The sequence below is a fragment of the Gymnoscopelus microlampas genome, assembly GCF_963454915.1.
Source record: "Gymnoscopelus microlampas genome assembly, chromosome: 9".
In the NCBI taxonomy this organism is placed as follows: Eukaryota; Metazoa; Chordata; class Actinopteri; order Myctophiformes; family Myctophidae; genus Gymnoscopelus; species Gymnoscopelus microlampas.
In genome coordinates, this window is record NC_139946.1 from 51544556 (window position 1) to 51559161 (window position 14606).

General features: G+C 42.2%; 1 protein-coding gene across 1 annotated transcript in view; it reads left to right on the forward strand.

Annotated features, from left to right (window-relative positions):
• Positions 1-1763: 1763 nt before the first annotated feature.
• rab3ab (RAB3A, member RAS oncogene family, b) overlaps positions 1764-14606 on the forward strand; it is a 32911-nt gene continuing 20068 nt past the window's right edge. Inside the window, exon 1 of the mRNA XM_084067831.1 lies at positions 1764-1824. The gene's annotated coding sequence lies outside the window, so the exon portion shown is untranslated. The remainder of the gene's footprint in view (positions 1825-14606) is intronic.

A 14606-nucleotide genomic window follows, 5' to 3' on the forward strand; every position in this document is an offset into this window, starting at 1 on the left:
ATTATTAGATTTTTGTTGTTTTTTTGTTGTTTTTTATTCATGAAATACTTTTAAAAAAATGTAATTGTTTTTAATTGATGAAAAGTTGTGACCTTTTTGTTTAAACTTGTTTAAATAGTACAGTGGTTCTCACACTTTTTCATGTCAAGGGGATGCCATGGACCCCCATAAGAGAAGATTTTTTACAGCTCTAGCAGTGATTCTCAACCATTCTAATTAAGAGGATCCCAGTTTGACATGCATAGGCTACAGACCCCCATTTAATGGCATTTCTATCACTTGGACCGCAATAAGGGTCCATTTGGTGCCTAATCTATCATTTAGCTGGGGACCCCCTGGAACTCCCTCAAGGACCCCTGGGGGTTGAGAACCAATGAAATAGTGTGTGTATATATATATATATATATATAAGGATAAGGATAATTCCTTTTAACAGGTTGTTCATGAAAGTCCTTGCGGTCTTGTTTCCAATGAGAACCTGTGAGCAATTAGGGGTTAAGAGTCTTGCTCAGGGACAAATTTCATTTCATCGACACATTATGCTGACCTGGCCTGGAATCGAACATGGGGCTCCTTAGACGGGTTCACTAACCATTCAGCTATGGCCGCCCCATATATCTATATCTATATCTATCTATCTATCTATCTATCTATCTATCTATCTATCTATCTATCTATATATATATATATATATATATATATAGAGGGAGAGAGAGAGAGACAGACAGTCTGTCTGTCTCAGTTCTCTCTCTCTCTCTCTCTCTCTCTCTCTCTCTCTCTCTCTTGATTGATTGATTGATTGATGTACTTTATTTAGTAAGACATGAGAACAACAGTACATGGAAGTACAAATTCACAATACAAGGTCTACTAAACTGGAAGACTCATAAAAGCACAGAGCTTGTTTCAAATGAGTTCCCCCTCTCTCTCTCTCTCTCCATCCATCTATCTGTCTATCTATATCTATCTGATGAATAAATTAAATAAAACAAAACATCATTGCATGCCATATAGTGTCACATGGGGTCATAATGTCACAAGTCAAACAGTAACCCAGTAGACATTTCCTGACACGGTCTCATGAATAATACAGTCTGTGTGCAGGGTGGGAGGGGCTAGCTTAAATATTGAATGACAGCCTCTCGTGCATATTTGATTTCACTGCGCTCTGATTGGTGGATCAAGACATCAATCAACAGTCCGACAATGAGGTTCTGCCCCCATCGTCACTGAGCTGTCAATCAAATGACGTGGGCTGCAGTACGTCAATGGAGCCAGCTGATCACACAACAACCAGACCTGAAGTGACTCTGCTTTCAAAATAAAATCTACAATAGGATCGTTTTTGTACAGAAAACGAAATGCAGGATAATCATATTTTTATATTAATTATAATATAATAATATTATTCATCAAGTATCAACTTAAATTCTGATTTATTTCAATTTAATAGATATTACTGTCCAAATACACAGTTCTTCTTTCAGATACGCTAGGCGTTGTGAGCTTGTAGATCTGCTATTTTTGGCTAAAGTTCTCCTCAGAAAAGGGAGGCTAGGGTTCAAGTGATTATTATGGTAAAATAAAAAATCCTATCACACAAAGATTTGGCGGACCCCCTGTAGTAACTCTGAGGACCCCCTACGGGTCCCGGGCCCCCTGTTGAAGACCATTGCTTTAATTGTGAAATCACCCACCGGAAGTACAGTTGTTCACAGTACCTGACTTGACAGACAGTGCTGTGTTTCTGCAGGTGTGTGAGTGTGAGAGTGTGTGTGTGCGTGTGTTTCTACTGCAATAGGAGACTCATAGAAACCATCAAAGGTGAGAAATTATTATTATTATCATAATGTTTCTGTACAGAGACACTGATTATGTTCAGATTGTCTTTATTTTCCAGGGAAGAGTATAACAGCAGAACAATAGAATAATGGACTATATAGTCAAGGAGGAATGAATGCCTGCGATCATGGTTTGGAGAAAAATAGGGTTGAAATGAAAATGCTGTTGGATCAAACCTGCAGTTTATCCACCTAGTCATCTATTAATAGACGGACACTATAGGGTACTTGGTGCATTCTTTTCCCCACTCTATAGCCTACACCATATTTATCTTTTTTTTTGGGTTAATGTTCGAACCCCAAAATAATATGGATGGGGTTCAGTAGGTGATGAATTGGGTTTATGTGATCCTTTGGATGTAGGCTATGATGAGGATGATGATGATATATTTCTTTATTAATCCCCAATGATGATGATGATGATGATGATGATTGTATGATGGTGGTGAATGATGGTGATAAAGGTTAATTGTAAGGACAGTCAGACATGGCAGACAGACAGGACTACTCAAGGAGAGCTTACAGCCTACAAACCCACCCAAAAGGCTTCATTTATTTGATCGTATCTGGATGGCTGTCGCTTTCCGAACAGAGATCATGTCTATATAAGCTAATATAACGTTGAACGTCAGTTAAAGTGATCGTATATCCTACGCGCGTCCGTAACGGACGCGCGTAGGATATACGATATTGCGCTGGAGAGAGTGAGAGCGACGCTGTAAACTAAGTATATCTGACTGACTGACATATGTTCTGATATAGGCTTTATACGACTGGATGAGGATAAAACGGCTCCTTTTCAATGTAGGCTAATATGCGGTGTGTGTGTGTGTGTGTGTGTGTGTGTGTGAGTGTGAGTGTGAGTGTGAGTGTGAGTGTGAGTGTGAGTGTGAGTGTGTGTGTGTGTGTGTGTGTGTGTGTGTGTGTGTGTGTGTGTGTGTGTGTGCATGCGCGCGCACGTGTGTATGTACAGTATGTATGTGTGTGTGTGTGTGTGTGTGTGTGTGTGTGTGTGTGTGTGTGTGTGTGTGTGTGTGTGTGTGTGTGTGTGTGTGTGTGTGTGTGTGTGTGTGTGTGTGTGTGTGTGTGTGTGTTGTGCGTGCGTGCGTGTGTCACTCATTGGCACTCAGCCACATTCACCAGCCATAGTATAATTCCTCATTTGATGCAGACGTCTATGGCAGCCATTGATGTGGGTGTTTATTACACTTTAGTACAATGTGTACCTACAACATAGTAGTACACAGCAGCCTGGTATGACCTATTACATTTATAACACATGAATAGGATATGACTAGCCTGCATGTAACACATAAATTAACTCAGGATGTTTGAATGTTTGTAAACAAACTGTATTTCCAGGTAGAATGTCGTCTATGGATGTTGTCACAATACAAAACAAAATGTCCAGAACATTAGCTATACTGTATGTATAGTATGTCTGTGGATATTTAAAACGACACAATATATAATCAATAACAATATCACAAGTGTTTCTGTTCTTCCAGAAATAAGGTTAATGAAAAATAATGCTCCAATGCGCCGCCGCTGGCGTTATCTACCTGGAAATACAGTTTTTTGGTTGGGGTGATGTCACGATTCTGTCTATTTCAATCTTTTTAATTGAACAGGCCTTTCATTGGTCATGTTAGTGTGTATATTCGCTATTAATATGTCTTCTCCGCCTTCTCCTCATATTGTACGTCCGAAACTGTTACTTTTCAGGATTCAAATTCAAAAGCATCAAAAGTAGCAGATCTACAAGCTCGAAACGCGTCGCAAGGCGACGCGTTTCGAGCTTGTAGATCTGCTACTTTTGAGGCTTTTGTGTGACGCTGTAGTATGATCAAGTAGGGCATTAATATACCAAAAACGTAGAATATGGAGATACAAGGTTTCTGCCTGACAGCAACGATTTGCTATGTCAATGTGTATACAGTATGTGTCATATTTGATGTGTCAGTGTGTCATATGAGTGTATGTATATTCACTCCCAGGATGTGTATGTTGAACTCAGGTCTTATAATGTTGTCAGTCAGGTCCTATAGGCAATGTTCCAGGGGTTCTATAACTCTGTTATCAAAAGAGACATGACAACGTATCGTGTTCAGTTCACTACTGCATGTTACTTTCCATCTAAATCTGTGTGCATATGGACTGTAGCGACATCCTATGTAGGGATGCGCCGATATGGAAAATCTGGGCCGATACTGATGCTTTTGTTGTCATTCCTCCTTTTGGGCCATAGTGAAACAAATAACTCTTCATCATAGATAATAATGTTCAGAATCTGCTGCTTGGTATAGGCTGAAGATAACCAACACACCAACAGTGTAACATTGATGTTGTGTCATACAACAGATAAACATCGGCCACTGTCATCAGTAAATGTCAACTTATTTGCCGATATCCCGATGGCAGTCAATGTCGTCCAACACCGATGCATGGCCGATATATATCGGTACGTTTAAGCGTTAGAAGACCACTGAGGTCTGAATTAGCCCTTAAAGGGCTCCATCCGGCGCCCAGATGCTGCTCTGTTGTCTCCCTGACGTCTTTAGAGAGCAGAGGAGAGGCTATATTTAGCCTGTGTTCTGCATCCATCCGCTTCCTAGAAACGACGGCACGTGATTGGATGAAAGGAGGAGGGGGAGAAATGCCATCTCAGGCGAACGGAGGAACAGGACAGTTTGAACAGCAGGAGCCAAGGGACCCTGTGGGGCTTTTATGGTCGTCAGGGGATACGCTTTTTTTTCTTCTCCTCCTTCTTTTTCTTAGATTTGTAAAGACTATTGATTTTTCTTTTTTTTTTACGTCAGGCAGAAACCTGACGTCTCCATATTTCAACGTTTTATGTTTTGTCATGTGTGATGTTTTTGTAAATGAATGGCCTACTTCGTGGTACTGCAGACGGTTTCGTACGTACAAGGTTTCCACCCGACAGTGACGATATGTGACACACATCTTTTCGAATGTGTCCTATTCCAGATTGCATCTATATGCTTACATAACACAGTAAGGTGCAGGGGAAGTCAAAGGCCTATAAGGTCTTATGGGTTCATGCACATCAACTTAGACCCTATATGCTTCGTTGACCGTGGTCCCCCAGGGCTCAATGCTAGGCCTGATGCTTTTTCCCCGGCCCTCTCACACCAAACCAGTCGTCCTTCTCCTCCTCCATCCCAGCATCACTGACATTATCTTCTATCACATTATTGCATAATTCCATACTCTCTGTTCCATTGCATTCGCTGTCACCTACATTGGCTATGTGGCACAAACGTTAACGCAAAGCACTGCCAAGCAGTTAACCCATTAAGACCGGGGACGCATCTGCGTCTCATTTTAAGATTTCTTTGGGCTATTCCAAAATAGCAGATCTACAAGCTCATAGCGCGGCACCGAGTGCCGCCCTACGAGCTTGTAGATCTGCTATTTTTGTAAAATCGTGATTTTAAAAAAAAATATTTTTTTCAAAAAACTGTTAGGATTTAGATTTTTTTAAAGAATCGCCTCTTAAGCCAACGTGTCGGGTTGGCCAATCAGGGACTTATACTGGCTAAGCGGCACAAGTGTGATGTGATGCTCCGCCAATCCGTGAAGCTGACAGTTTGGGTGGGCCAATCAGACACAACTAGAGTATCTGTCAGTTTCAGTCTCATATACATTTGGAAGCTGATGCTGATACTAATCTCCTGAACAGGCTGAGAATGTGTGCCGTTGAACAGGACACACCTCAGCGTCACACGAGACACACACGCAAAGTCCGAGACCGTTTGGTCGGCCGCTTTCCGAGTTGGTGACAGAGTGACACACAGAGACACTTGTTGAATTATATCCATTAAAATGACTTGTCTAATCCAGTGGTTCTCTCTCTTTCCCCAGATGACAAGTGACAATTTAAAGACCATTACTGCGTCAAAAGTAATCAACAAACTATACTATAAAAGTTGGTCAAACATTTGCCAAATTATCAAATAATATAAGAAAGAGGCAAAAGGTTTTAAATAGCCGATCTAAAGTGCACAACGCCTAGCAACGCTAGTCGTTTTTATTTATCTGTGGAACAGAGTCAAACTAAATGTTACGCCGCAACTCCTACAATTCTAAGTGCTTATTTTGGGGGGTCCCCAGTTAAAAAATGATTTTTTTGAGGGGTCCCCACTCCCCAGTTAAAAAATGATTATTTTGAGGGGTCCCCAGTTAAAAAATGATTATTTTGAGGGGTCCCCAGTTAAAAAATGATTATTTTGAGGGGTCCCCAGTTAAAAAATGATTATTGTGAGGGGTCCCCAGTTCAAATATGATTATTTTGGGGGGTCCCCAGTTCAAATATGATTATTTAGGGGGTCCCCAGTTCAAATATGATTATGTTGGGGGGGTCACAGCCCGAAAAGGTTGAGAACCTCTGTCCTCTGGTCTGATCCACTTGTCATTGTGCATTGTTATTATAGGTCCAGTCTCTTTGAAACACAGCAGATTTCCTGGATCTGAATGGGTTTACTGTATTTACTAGGGATGTCCGATATTATCGGCCTCCCGATATTATCGGCCGATATTAGCATAAAAATTGATATCGGGAAAATATCGGTATCGGTTTTTGAAAAAAAAAAATTTTTTTTTTTTTTTTTTTTTTTTTTTTGCTTTATAAATAAGTTACAGGAGTTCTTACTGTATATGGTGTGTGTGATATGAAATTTGAGCTTACCCTAATCACAATAATCCCCGCATATATCGGTATCGGTTGATATCGGTATCGGTAATTAAGAGTTGGACAATATCGGTATATCGGTTATCGGTAAAAAAGCCAATATCGGACAACCCTAGTATTTACCATGTAAACTAATACTTATATTGACTTCAATTGACCTTGTACCGTCAAAGCATGTCCCACTGTAACTATAGAGACATTAGTGCTCTGTGTTTTTAAATAGTATTTAAAGGCATCGTATGTAACTTTCATTCTGGGTATGCATTACTTTATTGCAGTGGTTATCAAAGTGCAGTCCGGGGACCCCCAGGGGTCCTTGAGGAGGTTCCAGGGGGTACTCAGCTAAATGATTGATAGGAAGGAAATAATGGACCCTTACATGTCTGTAAGTCTGGGAGTCCCCGGGTCCATTTGGTCGATTTGCATACTCTCAGAGTCATGGGGGTGCGTGGTCTCATGCATACCAAACTGGGGGGTCCTAGGAATAGAAAAATAATATTACGTTTGAGAACCCTTATTGATCTGAACACAAATACCAAACACAGCTAGAGTTTCTGTCAGTTTCAGTCTCAAATACTGTAGGTTTCCTCTTTCAAAGTGACATTTTATAATGCAGCTGAAATCATCAATCGTTAAAAATCTAAATAAACAATTGTTTTGTAGCAATTGTTTTAGAGTTGTTCCATTGTCTTCGTAGAGCAGATTGAGTTGAGTTAGCACAGTGATTCTCAACCTTTTTTCTTATTTCAGGGACCTCCACTTTGATATGTGATAGGCCACAGACCCCCATTTGAGACGATTTGTATCTAAATCCATCCTCAGTGTTAATTTAACTCAGAGCGTGAGGGGACGTACTCAGCTAAACGACTGATAGTTAGGAACCAAATTGGTTCCGTTCCTAACTATCAATCATTTAGCTGAGTTAGCATTAGCATGCATGACTCGTCATGTTAGCTGTCATGGACCTGGCTAAGGCCAAGAAGTTGTTGAGGTCAGCTCATCCTGGATTGAGTTAGCATGTCATCATGCTACAGTAGCTGTCTTAAGGTAGCCTGGGACCGGACAAATCTGCCAGTGCAAAAAAAAAAGGAGCTCTCGGCGATTTGGGTCTGGCACCGCTCCGTTGAATCCATTTCCTGCACCAGAAGTCTACGGTGACCAATCAGGGCCCAGTATTCAAATATGGGAGACTGTGATTGATAGTTGGTTGTAGGTCTAACCAATTGCGTTCAGAGCCATTGTTTTCATCCCGCCCCCTTGGAAAAAAATGTCCTCATAGAGGCACCAGACTCATATCCACGCAGTGATATAGTCTGGCTACGCGAGGCTAGTCTTAAGGGGGAGTCCACAGAAAGCTTTGAGCTGCCAGCACCTTTTCTGCCATGAGTTTCTATGGTAAAGACGCTGGAGCGCTCCTCTTCCCAGCGCGGAGCATTACGATTCAGCGCTCTCTGACGTCCAGCATTTTTGGGGTGGAGCGCTTCAAGCAGAACATAGTTCAACTTTTTGAAAAAGAGTGCCGCTCATCACTGTCACGTTTGATCCTCTTCACTGTGTCTGACACCCCGGTCATTTACGACACAATGTTTACCGTTCAGCTAGGCTATTTGTGCTAATAACGCAGATGACTCATTGCGGACATTTGAACAAAGCGCTCCTCCGCTCATAAAGCGATTTCTGTTTCTGTTTCTTCGTAGCCATAGACCAGCGAAGGCGTTTGTTTGGGGTCAGCTCATCCTGTGTTGATTTAGCATGTTGTCACGCTAGCCGGCATGATGAACCTGGCTGAAGGCCAGCGGAGGTGTTGATGTCAGCTCATCCGCTGTTGAGTTAGCATGTCATCATGCAAGCTGTCATGATCCTGGCTCAAGGCCCAGCGAAGGTGTTCGAGGTCAGCTCATCCTGTGAGCTAATCTGTGGGATCAGCCGTGATCCAGAGAGCCTGGATCAGCCTATATAGAGCCGGCAGGAGGCCGGCCAACAGCCGATCCGTGGCGGACAAAGCTCTTGAGTCAAAGTATAGATGCTCCTGGTCAAATATGACTCATTAACATGCAAGTGAAAGTTGTTCTGTCAAAATGTACTTGCTTGCACATTTTCCTCTATATATAATAGGCCTACTTACGTTCTCAGAAGTAGGCTACAAATCACATAGTTTTCTTTTCAATATCAATGCATTGTATTGAGATTTAGACATTTTCCCCAAAACATTCAAACATTTTCCAGATATGTAATTTTTTTGAATAAAAAATCAGTTATAGTGATAATAGCAAGCAGCTTGTACAGTAGATCTACTATTTTCACTATTTGAAATGGGGCTTAAGTGGTGCATTCATTATGTACCTTTTCCCCTCCCCTGTCTTTGAAAGGCAGTGGACTGAAAGTCATACGGAAAGTATCCCAAAAAAAAAGAACATTTACTGAAGTGTAGCACTAGGGGTATATAGGGCAATATAGATTTATTCAGATAGAGAGAACTAGAAAGAGGGGGAGAAAGGTAGAGTGGGTGTGACAGTCGTGACAATATTTTTAAAACAAACATTTTTTTAAAACTCAAATCTTTGCATCTGGAGGTCCCTGGCAGTTGGCACAAAACATCTCTGAGATGGAGGTCTGCAGCCAAATACGTATCATTTTGGGGGTCCTTGACATGAAGTAGTCTGAGAACCACTCTACTACTATCCACCACTGGAAGCTGGCCAGCGGTGATCAGAGCCATAGCTGGGCTGAGTGTCTGCAGCAGCACTTCAGCTGGATGGATCAATGGAGCTCTGCTCGTAAGACGTCAATCTGCTTACACTGAACCCTGACGTCACAGTGCTGCCACAGTGAGCCTAGCTGGCTCACTGTGATTGGCTGATCAATTGGGGGTCCCTGACATCAGAATGTTTAAGAAGAACTCGGTGTGCTGAAGAGTGGGACAGCAGTGATGATGAATGATGGGGGCTTTAGTAAAGGTTGGACATGTGGGTGTGAGACTGAGCTGGTCAAACTGTTTGAATCTTCAGATCAGCTGAGAAAGTGGAGTTTGCATGTTCTCCCCGTGTCCCCTAGCGTAGGTACCCTCACAAAACAATCTATACTATACTGCCTCCCCCTGGTCAGCCAGGGCGCCTGATGGAGGGGAAAGGAACTGGTTGGAATAACGTGTTCCTTCCACGCGCTACGTCCGACCGGGGGAAACTCCCCCCCGTCAGGTGATAAGAAGCGGCCTGCTCACTCCTCATGCATTGGAGGAAGCACAAGCTCAGCTCGGGGCTCTCCCCAGGCTGGCGCCCAGGATTACAAGCTTAGGCAATTGGCGCTGGGTGAAAAAATGGGTTACAAAATCGTGGGATAAAAAAGTAAAAACAAAAACAAAAAAAAAGATCAGCTGAGAAAATCACGGAGGAGAAACAATAATGCTCTCCCCATCCTTAATTCTAAAACACTGCTTCTCAAACATTTTTCATGGGTTGTAGAATTCTGTACACAAATGAGGAGGCAGAGCTGCTCGTCCGAGCTGATGGTCTCACTATTTTGTTCCAGAGACTCATAAGAGAATGTTTTTCTTGTTACTTGTTGATTTGGTTTAGCACAGAATTGTGTAACTGTCTATACAGTCGGTGGAGAGAGTGGACCCTATGATGTTGAATAGTCATTCTGATACATTCTATCATTGATTCACTTCGTGAAATCCAGCTAGTGAGTTACTGTTTGGTTTCTGTATGAAACTGAAGCCAGATGGAATCATGTGGCTCCAGCTGTGGATGTTTGGAGTTCAGCCTGTTACAATCAGTCACATCTGTGACATCCGTCATCTGTACGTCACATACTGTATCTATGACATATGATACCATTTGGGAAAGCTTTCAGCTCCATCACAGCCCGACCGAGAGCCATTATGAAATTAAAGTTATTATTAAGATATTTCCAAAAGTATAAAACATGTGAAAAATACACACACACACACAGGACAAATGCAGACACACACACTCTGATATAGCGACCCTCTAGATAGACATCTAGCGTCCTGTAGAGCCACACCCTAAAAGGGGGTCACATGACAAGTATACGGTTTAAAAAGGCATCTGTAAATACTCGATACACCAGTATATACACAGTACTACAGTAATATGTACATACATTTTTGGTTCCTTGTTTTTAAAATTGTTATGCAATTACCACATTTCCAACTCCAGCATAATAAAATGATCATTTTTGATGTTTTGCAGATTCTTCTTGTTAGTGATTAGTCATCATGTGTTGTGTAACATCATCTTCGTTGGGTGGAAACCAACACTGTTACTTTTCACCATTCAAATTCAAAAATAGCAAAAGCAGCAAATCTACAAGCTGAAAACGAGCATGTAGATCTGCTACTTTTGCACACAAAAAAGTTAGAATATGGAGAATAAGAGGTTTCTGCCGACAGCAACGATATGTTTTATCATTTTGTATCATGGCTGACTCATGGCCTTGTGCAAACAGCACATTTCAACACAGCAGCAAACTCACTGCATCCTGGAGGACATAAGCTTAATCGAAACGTGTTAATTACTGTTCAGCTATAGGCTCTAGAGCAGAGGTCTTCAACAGGGGGTCCGGGACCCCTAGGGTGTCCTCAGAGTTACTACAGGGGGTCCGCCAAATCTTTGTGTGATATGATTCTTTTTTACCTTAACCACTTGAACCTTAGCATCCCTTTTCTGAGGAGAACCTTTGCCAAAAATAGCAGATCTACAAGCTCACAACGCCTCGCGCTGCGAGGCGTTGTGAGCATGTAGATCGGCTATTTTTGGCAAAGAGGTATAGGTATAGGTGTATAGGGGAAAAAAGAGCAGACCACCTAAACAAAAAAAGTTGAATCTGAAACACAACTTTATACAATATAGGGGGGGTCCCTGCTTCATCTCTCTCTCAGCTAGGGGGTCCTTGGCCTGAAAACGTTGAAGACCATTGCTCTAGAGTCTGTCTCTTTTTTTCTTCTTTTTTTGGGTGTTTTTTACCCCTTTTTTCACCCCAATTTAGACTTTATCCCAATTGATTCCTATACCACACACATGTCTGTGTTGTCTCTGCTGTTGTATCCTACTGACTACTGCCTACTGCCAGTGAGGAGCCCCCACTGGGAGGACGTAGAACCTTTGTCCTACTCCTCCCGCCCAACACTCCCCGCTGACAGGATTACAGTGGACAAATATCCCCCCCCCCGCCTGGCTTTCCTCCCCCAAACAAGCAGGGACAGTCGTGTTTGCATAGATGCTCCACAAAGCTGGATACACCGCGGCGGATTCGAACTTCTGTGATGGTTCGGCAGACACTTTCTGCACCACCCGAGCGCCTTGCTCTATCTCTTGAATTAATGAATGACTGTTCAGCTAGGCTGCTCTATGTCATTAAAGGGATAGTTCACCCCAAAATTACTTTTTTCCTATCAATTAGCCACCCCATGGAGACATGAATTCATGGATATTTGTTTGTTTTTGTCGCATTCCTAAGCCAACAATTTGATGACCGGCAGCGGTTCCGGTAGGAGACACAAAGAGTCTCCTTTGTGTCTCCTACCGGAACCGCTGCCTACCAGGCCTGGTCATCATATCAAATTATTGGCTTAGGAATGCGACAAAAACATATCCATGAATTCAAGTCTCCATGGGGTGACTGAGATAAAAAAACAACAACTGTATGAATAAAAAGCAACAGAAGATATTCAGAATGTACAGTATGAAGTTGCACCTTCCCTGGACCTTGGGTTATTGTGATAGGATGCTGCAGGCCACAAAAACAACACACAGCGTTTAGAATATACTGAATATAAATGCATGAATAATTTACCGAGCTAGCATACAGAATATATACATCCATGCAGCCGAAGGTTAAGGTATAGAAACCAAGTACAGTACTATATACAGTACAGTACATAATGGTCCAAATAGTGTAGCAGTCAGCATTATGAGGTGAGCTGTTCCATACACAGTCTGCTGTCTTGTCATTTTAATGCACTTTATATGAACTCAACCTAGAGAATCTACTTGGCTGCTCCTTTACATCTGTACTGCTGTTGTGGTCTGTACAGTAACTGTCTGTGGTTCTCTAAGTGGGGTCTTTGGGAGGGGGGGGGGGGGGGGTTCCAGGGGGTCCCCAACAAATGTAGTTAATGTAGCTAGCATCACATTCATTTTAACAACTTTATTTAAATGTTGGCTATTCAAAAATAGCAGATCTGCAAGCTCGCAGCGCGGCACGAAGTGTAACTTATACAATTGGGGCGGTTGTCTTTTGTCTGCCCGCTCTTCTATTGAGACATTTAGATCGTGTCAAAGGTCATGTCTCACCTAGACACAGGATCTGACACGAATTTTGACCCGATGATCAAGATTCAATTTATCCCCTGAGCAAGCAAGCAGGCTCTATTAGCTCAATGGTTAACATTTCAGCACTTGCACAGGAAAACGGGTTCAAATCCGGGGTAGAAGAGGAAAGTTGCGGTGCAGCTTTAACATTTTTAGTTCTTTGGTTTGGAGCCACATGGATTAGGGAAGTGCCCAGTGACTCATTTCACTGATGTTTAAAAAAAGTGTTTTTTTTGTAGTTAACAAAACATCTACTGATGCACAAACTTGGACACATCATCAGTGTTGTTTCCTGGAGTCACTGGGTGTTTCGGGTCTTGCAACAGACACCCTCCTCCAGGCGACCCTATACCGAGGCTGATCAGACCCCGGACTGTGTCCAAGTGGCATGCTACTGCCCCCACTGTCTCTTGGGGGCTTATAGGGTGGTTTAACATCTCACCAGCCCTACCACGGTGGTAGGGCTGGTGAGATGTTAGCAGCAGGTGTTGGTGACACTAGGAGGCTCTGGGCACTGTGTGAGTTGCCTCCGGGCCTGCATGGCTCCTCCTTCGTCTTACCAAAAGTGACTTCTGTGCGTTGTGTCGTCGTTGGCCCTGGCCAGTCAAACGTCTCATTCTGCTTTGATGGATTTTTAAACCCTTGATACTCGCAGGTTTTACCACAGTAGCATACTTGTGGTAGCGCTGCTCTGTAGCTTACTTCTTCCTCACAGAAGAAGTGGTTTGGGCTGCTAACCCTCTCCGCCCTGGGTTGCCGTCTCTCCGGACGTCCTTTGTCTCTCTTTTTTGTAACAAACTGCAGTACACAACTAGTCCACAATTAGGGAAACACATAAAAAAACATCCATATTTTACTCTATAAGGCAAAACGTTTGTCATAATATGACATGATTAAGTTACAAAATTAGTAGCCTTTATTCACAACATGTGAACAGAACAGAATGTGGACAGGAATGCTGTTGCAATAAATCAGAGAATGGAAAATATAATCAGAACGCCCTTTTTTCTCCTTTGCCAAGATGCATGGCACATTGCTGGCGTGTTGTTTACCTCCATAAAAGCAAATGACTCCTCCTGTTTGTTGACATGTCCTTTTAATCATGAATGTTTATGATTGGCCTTTGTCGTGATTTAATGATTTGTCCTCAATGCACGGAGAACAATCATATTTTTTACTGGGAGTATTAATAATAGACAATAAAGGGCCTCAAAGAAACGAAGCATGGCCTCGTGTTGAGTACCGTGGCTCTAACTGTTTCATGTCTCTGACGGGTGTAAACCTCTTACGTCCAAAGCTGTTACTTTTCAGGATTAAAATTCAAAACAGAAAAAGTAGCAGATCTACAAGCTCTGTAATACGATCGAAGACGCTGCAGTACGATCGAGTAGGGCGTTTGTTTACGACAAAACACGAAAAATTAGAATATGGAGAGAAGAGGTTTCTGCCCGGAATTCAAAATGTACTTGAGTAAAAGCACAAAAGTACAGGCATCAAAATGGACTTAAAGTACCAAAAGTAAAAGCAGTCATTATGCAGAATGTCCCGTTTCAAGTTTCAAATGTATGAATATCTTTTAAAAATAGCAGATCTACAAGCTCACAATGCGTCGCATCGCGACGCATTGTGAGCTTGTAGATCGGCTATTTTCAAATGGCCGAAATGTATGCAGAGCTGAAGTGGTTAATGTATGTTTTGTGATAATAATCAAAATCTACA